This window comes from Haemaphysalis longicornis, unplaced genomic scaffold (assembly GCF_048455015.1).
Source record: "Haemaphysalis longicornis isolate Haplotype H1 unplaced genomic scaffold, Haemaphysalis longicornis Haplotype H1 scaffold_9, whole genome shotgun sequence".
NCBI lineage: Eukaryota > Metazoa > Arthropoda > Arachnida > Ixodida > Ixodidae > Haemaphysalis > Haemaphysalis longicornis.
The window spans coordinates 130,918,761-130,927,970 of NW_027526460.1; the positions used below are offsets into that span (position 1 = coordinate 130,918,761).

At 47.4% G+C, this 9,210-nt stretch overlaps 1 protein-coding gene across 1 annotated transcript in view; it reads right to left on the reverse strand.

Annotated features, from left to right (window-relative positions):
- LOC144153441 (protein 5NUC-like) overlaps window positions 1-8,635 on the reverse strand; it is a 68,659-nt gene extending 60,024 nt beyond the window's left edge. Inside the window, exon 1 of the mRNA XM_077685087.1 lies at window positions 8,320-8,635. The gene's annotated coding sequence lies outside the window, so the exon portion shown is untranslated. The remainder of the gene's footprint in view (window positions 1-8,319) is intronic.
- Between the last annotated feature and the right edge of the window lie 575 nt (window positions 8,636-9,210).

The window sequence follows — 9,210 nt, forward strand, 5'->3', positions numbered from 1 at the left end:
GCTCTTTTCGAATTCTTCCCTAGGATAATTTTCTTGGGAACGTCTGAAGGCACTCACGAAGGCGTATATGCGTTTCCTAGTCAGTACAGCCAGCCGTCAACTGAGCTTACTAATGGGGGTTATATCACAGCATAAACGTACCTAAGGCATACAAAACCACCCCAACTAAAATAAATAACAGCCAAAACGAATCTGCAATGGTTGAAAACCACGGTGTAGAAAAATGTTCAACAAAAATAGCCGAAACCGACCTAAAAGAGGAAAACCCGCAAAAACGTACAAGAAGCAGTAGCTGAAACTGGCTAAAAGGCAACTAAAATACCCGAAATCCCATTTATAATGCATAAAGATGTCATAAAGAGATTATATGCGTGATAAAAAATGTTAATATTCAAATATGACAAACCCTTGAAAATGAAAAAAAAAAACAGTAACGGTATTTGAACCAGGGTTAGGATGCTCGCTTCACACGAGCGGAACTACTACACTACGAGACCAAGCGGTTTTGAGCGATTAAATTGAGGGCCACAAGCACGTGGACATAGCTCCAAACATGCCCCTAGCTGGCGCCATGCGTCGCTTGGCTGTGCTGACTAGAAACGCCTATACGCCTCACGAAGTAAGCTAGGTCTTCATCGCCTCGCCATGAATTTCCGAAACCCTTCACAAGACGCCTGTTCATATCTTCTTCTTCACCTTAATGAATGGGTTCGTACTCTGAGAAGGGGGGGCGAGATTGGCATGTTACGTATTAAAATGGTAAATACGGGAGTAAAAAAAACAAATATAATCAGAGTTTCTTTCGTAGGGTAGGGTGAGACGCAAGAAAATCATTGTTTCACATCTCTGTTTCATTTCGTTCGCTTCTTCCGTTCACTTCGTCGTTGACATCTGGGGACAGATATTTCGGTGATCTCCTAATAGCCGCCTGAATTCGTAATAAGCCAGCTCCGAAAAGAAAAACAAAGAACTTCCGAAAGCACCCACGAAACAGTCTGAACAGTCAAGCCAAAAGCAAACGCACATTGTACAAATGAATTTGCCTCATTTCGATCCGTGAAACAGTAGGTTGTGGCTCATTTTCGGTACGAACTAGGATCTGCGTACCCGTTTTCACAGCGTTATCTCAACTATTTTCTTGCCACCCCTTTTTTAGGCGAAAGTTGTCGAGTTTTTCTTGTCACGGAACTTTAATTCACTTAGTCTCGGTTTGTGCATGTGGCTCATTTAAAAAAAGACGCTTCAAATTTTGTTTGAGTTTTTGCTCCTGAGCAACATTAGGCATCAGAAGGTTAAGCGCTATCGCGCATATAAAACAAAACTCCAGTGCTGATTCTAAAGATGAAAGACACCCTGCTTGGGAGAGGTCACCGCGGCCGCCGCGTTGTCTAGAAGCCATTATGGATAATTGAGACATGGCAAAGAGAGCGGCAATCCTACCGAGACGAATCGCATATCCCCCCACTGCTGCCTTCAGTCGATGACGAAGAGCTGGTGGAAGTATACAATGCTGAGGATGACTTTGCATCCACCACTCGCCTCAAAGACGACGACATCACTGGTGCATATGACGGCAATTACTATCTCCGCAACTCTGCAAATAAACAGTGATACTAAAACTTAACTATATGTCCAGCAATGCTGACATACAACAGCTTCGCCATTCGAATCTTGCGCGTCAGTGCAAGCTTGCCGGAGTTACTTTTATTTTTTTTTTGAAATATAGAGTTAATATTGCAACTACAAGCCCAGGACCTTTTTTCAAAGATAGCAGCAGGTGAATGATTGAAATGAGCAACCGTAAAACCCCATTTCGCAAAACTTTAAAGCAGTATTTTTTTACACCACTTCCTTGTGCACTACAACAAAGATTACTGACGATAGTGTGGAAACCAGAATGCGTGCATCAATTGGCGTACCTGCGTACGTGAACAGGTGGGTGTCTAGGTCATCATTATTTGTGCCAAACTACCCTGCCTTCGCATAACACCTCGCTTGTCGCAAAGAAAGGTCGAAAGAAGTAATGCCTGAGTACAACGAAATATTTTTTCTGAAGCTCAGAACAAGGTGATGACACTAATTACGTACATTTTGTGCGTTAAAATATTTTAACATGGAAGCTCTTTAGCAAATCGTAATTGCTCGTGTCAGCAGTTAAAAACACTAAGAAACTGCCGAGCGAACACATGAGCGCGGGCTACGCGGCGACCGCAGGGCAGTTAAGAGAGAGAGAGAAAGCTCTTTATTAGAGGAGAAAGTCGAGAGTTTTGCCGGAATCGTACCACCGACATGCTACTCGGCGGGGAAATGGGTAGGGGAGAGTAGAAAAGGCCTTATAGATACAGGGCAGAAGAAAGAGAAGAGAAGAAGTAAAAAAAAAAAAAAAAAAAAGAAACGGGCATCATGTAGTTTGTGTGAACAGTCCGACGAACGTCATGTTCTCAGTAGTTTAAATCAGTTCAGTGACGCCGATCTCGTCCAGGTATTCAAACAACGCCTTTAGTGCTTTGCGTTGTGCTGAAGGAGTGTGCCAGGGGCCAAGGAGCACTTGTAGGCTGATTGGTCCTGGGCGTAGGTGTTCGATCTTCTGCTCCAAACAAAACCAAGAAAATGCCTAGCGCTCATGTGTGCGTGCCTCGCGACGACCGCCCAGCGTCCCCTGCGCACGTTTGCCAAGCCAAGCATACCGACTTTGGGAGATTGACAAAGATTGCGACTACCGCCCGTCAGTTAACAAAACAAAGAAAATGCCTAGCGCTCCTGTGTGCGCGCTTGGCGGCGACCGCCCAGCGTCGCCGGCGCACGTTTGTCAAGCCAAGCCTACCCACTTAGGGAGATGTGCCAATATTGGCAAAAAATCTCCAGCATTCACCGAATTCGTGGCAACACTTGCTAGGAACGAAAAATTATCCAGCGTACGCAGTAATTGTTCCAACACTTGCTCGGAACGAGAAACACACGTTCTATAGCGTACGCCCCTCCAAGGTGATGTCCAACAATTACCACTTCAAAAAAAAATGAAAGAAGCTCACACTTATAGCAGCAATAATAGAGTAAATGTCGTTGCGGCAGCGCAGAAGAAGCAAATCGGCGGCAATCGTGGAGTTAAACTTTCGTGATGGTTGTGAAGCTTGCTTACAGCTTCGCTACCTTCAAGTCTTACGCGTTAGTATGAGCTTCCTTCATTCCTTTTCAGAACTGACTTTTTTCAAAGTTTATTGATTGATTATGAGGTTTAACGCGCCGACGCTACAAAGGCGATGAGGGGGGCCGCTGTGGAGCGCTTCGGATTCGTTTTGACCACCCTGGGATCTTTGACGTGCGCCGATGGCTCACACACGGGCGGTTTCGCTTTTCGCCTCCATCAGATTAGAGGCCCCTGCGGCCGGGAATCGATCCCGCATCCACAGGCTCAGCAGCACAACGCCTTAGCCACTGAGGCACAGCGGCGGGTCGCTTTCGGATTTCACAAATCGTGCCAAATGATACATTCTGGTGTGTTTTGCTGGCTTTCTTAGAAGGGTTTGAACTACGGAGAAAATTTCATCCCGTGTGCAGAGTCTGTTTTATTGGCTCCCTCTGCAGCTTGCCCTACCGGGTTATCTCGTTTAAAAAGAAAGCGTGCCATCCTGTGCTTTGTAAATCGAAAATGTTCTGTTTAATTAGCAGTGTTATCGACTAAGGTTCTGGAATGTAGAGCCCCCAGAAAAAATTGCGGCCAGGACAAACGCCATGGAGTTCTGTTTGTTGGTGATCGTGCGTGCAAGTCTCTTTGTTTACGACTTGGGCGTTTCTGCATTCTTTAATTTCATTGCACAGCACAAGCTGGCTGCAATACCCTTTGTTGTTTTAAAGGAGCCATGAAGACAAAATACAAGTTGGGTTTATTAGAAAGACTGCTTAGTCCCGATAACAATGATACCAATATCATCGCAATCATCGAACAAATAACGGAGATATTAAAGAAAACGTTTGAAGCAGTCGCGACCCCCTAGCCAATTTCTCGCAACTTTTCTATGACGTCACGGAACCTTATTTGTGCGATTGGCAGCCGCCTAACTGACTTGTCGCGACGACACATGACTGGACATCTGTAATGGGGCCTCTAGTTCCATTTGACCGCATCACTTGAATGCTAACGTGCAGTTAACGAACTGAAAATTATGTTTTATTGTTGGCCCGTATGACGTCATTCTTGCTCATAACACGTCACTGTGGCGCAAAATTTGTAAGTTTTTAAATACTTTTTGCTTTTTTTTCGTTAAAAAACATCTTTTGTGGCTCTAATGGAACTGAGTGAGATACTGAATCCTAGTTCTTTCAAATTAAACGAAGTTGTATTTTCTCTTCATGGCTCCTTTAAGAACTTTCAAGCGTTCCAGAAAGAACACTGCTATTCGGCCTAAAGAGGCTCACGTGCATCGCCTACCCACATGACGTTGTCGTATTTGCCTGAAGCTTCGACGAACACCTGGCAAAGCTTCAGTTGGTACTTGAAAGAATATCAGCATTGGGGGTAAGGCTGAAGCCTGAAAAGTGCCGCTTCGCATACGAGGGACAGAAGTATTTCGGCCACGTCGTCAGCACCGATTTCTTACACCGTGGCCCTCCGCTGTACCCAACGTCCCAAAACCCGTGGATAATCAAGCCCGGCGAAGATTCCGACGAGCCTAACCAAAGACTGCGTACCCTACTTCTGTAAGGAGGCACAGCAGAACGCTGTGTGCGAGCTTCAGCATCGCGGTCTTCCACATCGCCCTAGCTTTACCGTAACGTGGGCAAAACAAATCAAAACTTGCTTCAAACTAAGATGGTCCATATTTAAATCCGGGGAGCAAACAACGATATTAGGCATTGAAACCACTGTGTCGAACCGAAAAAAATACAGGTCCGGTTACGGTTCGGGTTCAGGTAAATTTATGTTGTTCCCGTTCAGTTCCGGTTCGACTAATTCGATCCGCGAACCGGTTCGCAAACCGGTTCGGGGCGTTGAACCGGTTCGCGAACCGGTTCAGGACTGAATTATTAGCAAGGTGGGAAAAATCAGCTTTCTATACTTTAAATTCATCATAAAACTGAAGTATTTTTTTTTTCACTCGTGATACGTTAGGGAATAAGTTCTCAACTACGACTTATGCGCTTAAGTCCTTTGCCGGAAACCGAAACAAGCGCGCCAATAAGGCGACCGACTTATTCCCCACCTTATACTTGTAGGAAGGTCCCGGCCAGCCTACGCAGCGAAGTCGCGGACTTATGCGCTCCCTAGGAAATACGTCATTTGCCCGGAACCGAAACAAGCGCGCGGATAAGCCTTGTTTACATAGGAAGGACCCGGCCAGCGTACGCGGATAAGTCGCGGACTTATAATTACAGCATGGCTGCCGTTGCTCCTGCTCGCCCACATCGGCTACAAGCTCTGCTGCTGGGGCTGCCCTTGAGCAGACAGCGTGTTTCGCGACCGAATACGTCGTTCAAGGTCTACGACGACGAAGGCTTGCGCCGGCGGTTACGGTTTGGTCGGGGCGGCGTTCAGTTTTGCCCGAACGCATAAGTTCCTGTCTACAATAAGACAGCAGCTGCCGACTACGATAAGTCGAAGACGGCAACGGCAAATAAGTGGGTTGCCGGAAACGGTGCAAGTGACCATCTAGGGACAACTTATCTAGGGACCAGCGAAAGTTGTGCACCTAGCTGACGACTGTGAAAGAAATCTCGGGAAACCACAAGGAAACCGAAACCCACTGAAAAGGTGCGTATCGATGGCTAGAAAATCAGCTCGCAGTACGCTAGGAAGCCAAGTGGGCGTCACATTGGCCCGTCGCAACCAATGAAAACTATGCCGCCTTTTGCGACAGTCGTCTGCTTTAGAAGCTGCGATCACTGTTAAAGGAGTACTGACACGAAATTTCAAAGCTGACATAACTATGTAGAACGCTCCCTTTTTATCAGGAGATATCTCCCAGCAAGTTTCAACAGCAACCGTTCAGCGAAACTTATTTAAAATTCATTTCAATGTTCGCCCGCACGAGAAAGCCCAGAGCGGACCGACATGACATCACCCGTCGCGGTGGCTCAGTGGCTAAGGCGTTGCGCTGCTGAGCACGAGGTTGCGGGTTCGATTCCCGGCCGCGGCGGCCGCTTTTCTGATGGAGGCGAAAAGCAAAAACGCCCGTGTGTACGAGATTTCGGCGCACGTTAAAGATCCCCAGGTGGTCAAAATTAATCCGGAGCCCTCCACTACGGCGCGCCTCATCGCCTGCGTTGCGTCGGAGCGTTAAACCCCACAATCAATCAATCAACCGACATGACATCATCTGCTACTTGTCCCAAACTGCCGACGTCGGGGCTCCCGTGAAGAAGCGGACGCGCTGGCTGTGGTTGGCGCGCGCTGCTCGGGCGTGTGTACACGTCATGCTGCCCGGGCCTGTAGGGACGGCGAAGACCTCGGCCAGTCTCGGCGCGCGCGTGCGCTCGCTCGCGCGCGCTTCCAGAGCGGCAGCGATACGACAAGAATGGTGACGTCCCGTGATACCTACTGTCAAGGCGGCCGCTCCGCGTTCGTTTTGTCAAAACCGAAACTGACACAAATAAACGACGCCGTAAATGAATGTTTACGCTGCGCTCGACCGTCTAATCTGTCATTCGATGATTAGTGGGCTGGTAGGCCCGCATAGCAGCGAAAAAAATGTAACAACAAAATTTTATGTCAGTACTCCTTTAAATAGAACAAAAATTGTTAGTTAAATTGCTCCACAGTTGGAACGTTGTTGTCGGAGACGTATAAAAACACGCAAACAACTCCATCCCGTTGCGCGGCTACATTTGAAGTTTCACATGTGCGCGGAAAGCAGAAGACGCTTATAAACATCAGTGCGAGTCTATCATTACTGCTACTGTAATACTATAACGATTTACAGAAAGTAACATGCTTATGCTGACAATGCGTGGCTGACAAATAGAAAAAATTACTGCTGAACCAGTCTGTGGTGAAAAACACCCGCATATTTTGCGCGGAAGCCGTCGCCGGAGAATATTGTCCTAACAAAACGTTCATGCAGATGACAGCGTCTACCGTCGCTCGACAATATTGAAAAAAAAAAAAAAACGTGATAGCGTCTGCGTAGGCGATCGTTGCGGTTGTGTGTCGCCGTAATCAACCATACGACTACAAATGATCGGTGATGCAGAAAAGTAGAAAGAATGTTCAGGTAAAAAAATTATCTATGGCAGTAAAAAAAAAGAACGGTCCCTCGGTACGACCTCCTTTTACCACAGCAAGCATAGCAATCAGGTCAGCCATGGCTAAGGTTAGAGCGACCAGGCGTGATTGCGCTGCACAAAAAAAGAGGGACAAGAGAAAGCATTGGTCTGAAGATGAGAAACCTGAATTGATTCACCTAATTAGGGTCAGAAAAAAAATCATCTCGGAAAGGTTCAATTCAAAAACAACACTTCAAGCGAAAAAGCGAGCCTGGAGTGAAATCGGCGAAACCCTAAATTCGCGGCCCCCAGCAATCAAAAAATCCGTTGAAGACTACAAAAAGCAGTGATCGAATCTAATTCAAGCCTCAAAAAACGCTTTAAAAACCAGTAAAAGAAAGACGTAAACACGAAATAGAGAACAGACAGCAGCACACACGTTGAACTAGCTACTGACAATCACTGGCAAAACAAAAACAGAGAAATAGTTGAAGCGTTCTACATCGCCCAACAGCGGGAAGGAAATTGCGTCAGTGTTTTCATTTCTCTCAGCGAAAAAAGATCGCCTTCCTAGAATACTGAGCTAAAGCTGAAGGGAAAAAAAACTTAAGTAGCATGATACCGTTTTTATCAAAAACGTGTACTTGGCGCAAGCTTTGGCATGGATTGTTCGCAGGTGTTGTCACTTTTTTTTTAATTAAATATCAATTACCCGTCCAGCTTGTGTGTTGTCGCCAAACGTTTCTATATTAAACGTTGGTAGTCGCCACTTTATCTTTGCTTCCGTTTTCGCTGGTTTTCCCACCCCTGAAATTGTACCAACTTCCCTTTGAAGCTACACTTGTCCAGTGAGCCTGGCGCGCTCACAAAATAAAGCTAATGGAAACACACTTTGCAATGCTCGTGTGATAGTGAAATGAATTAGCGCAGCCTTGTATTGTTACCGCTTACGTGATACTATAGAAGTTATCACACCGGATAAGTCAGTTCACGCGTGTACCGAGCTACAAGGAGCGCACGCATCTGATGCACAGCTGTTGCCCCTATACAATGAGCTGCGCAACCTTGCGCCGGCCGCAAGGCGTACGCGCAACGCGGTAGGCAGCATCTTGCACTCACCGAACAAACGCCGTCAGCTTCTTTTTGAGGGCCAGCGAAACACGCCGCACCGTCTCCGAGGCTGTCCCGACGTGCACGCCGATTATGTCGCTGCAGTGATGAGGAAGTTCCCGGTTGCGAAAAACTGCAACGCCAACATCACTTGCAGGACGGCAGGCAGGGCCTGGTTGCGCCGGGTTCAGTGCTCTATGTTAGGGCGTATCGCCTCGGTGATAAAGTGAAGGCCATCCAGACTAAACCTAAATCGCTGGCGCAAGCCTTCGTCGTCGTAGAGCTCGAAGGGGAGCAGGCGGTCGCGGAACGTGATGTCTGCCCAAGGACACCGCCAGCAGCAAAGCTTGTAACCGATGTCGCCGAGCGGCAGCAACGGCCGCCATGTTTTAAATGCAGAGCATTTCTTTAACTCACATGTAGCGTCCGCCGTCCGTCCGCAACAGCTCAGCGCGCAGGTGCGCCCTCTCTCCCACTCCTCCTCTCCCGCATCACGCTACCCTCCTCGCTCTCAACAACAGGTCCGCACCCCTCCCCCTACACTATATAAAAAAATAATACTTATCGGCGCCTGGTTTCGATCCCACGACCCTGCGGGCGGAACACAAGGTACAGGGTGCTCTACCCACTGCGCCACAAAGCCGACACAGAATGCAAGGCTACGAACGCGCCTTATATCCTTGACTCATTCAAACTACGTCAAGAAGCTGCTGATACACTGCAGCAGTTGCATCGATCTCGTCTTCACGAGTTGCTGCAACGCACGACCACTGCTTAAAGACCCCTTAACAGTACACTTTAGCGACCACGAAGCCGTAGTTCTCAGCGTCCAATACAAAGACAACAGCAACAAATAAATAAATAACGACTTACAACACATTCACTACCACCCCACCACCA